Below are 452 nucleotides of genomic sequence, written 5' to 3'. Positions count from 1 at the left end.
GGGTTGGGAGACAGATGCCAGCCATACCTAGAAGCAGAATCTTTGATGTGGTAAAAATGTGAAATTTTTCTTTACAGATGATCTGGTAAGCAAGGTAAGCATGGTGCTTACCCTGACTATTGGATAATCTGCCCCTACCTCTCACCCTTTGGAGACCAGCCTGGAATGGTCCATTGGCACCTGCATCGACCAGCTATTCCCTGTTGGCACCACTGTGAGGCGCACGGGATGGAACAGTTCTGTCTTGGGACATACCACTGAGTAGCACAGTGATAGGACAGTCCAATCAGGGAGGTACCACTGGGGAGGACTCCATTTTGGAATAATCCACTGTGTGTTTAAAAAACCAAACCAAATCAAATCTATTGTCGGCCAATCGTTCCCACTCATATCGACCCTATAGGACTGGTGAGAACTGCCCCATCCGGTTCCCAAGGAGCAGCTGGGTGGAT

The sequence above is a fragment of the Trichechus manatus genome, unplaced genomic scaffold, assembly GCF_000243295.1.
Source record: "Trichechus manatus latirostris isolate Lorelei unplaced genomic scaffold, TriManLat1.0 scaffold00233, whole genome shotgun sequence".
Lineage (NCBI taxonomy): Eukaryota > Metazoa > Chordata > Mammalia > Sirenia > Trichechidae > Trichechus > Trichechus manatus.
The sequence above is the reverse complement of the archived record's forward strand: the minus strand, read 5'-3'. Positions refer to the sequence as shown.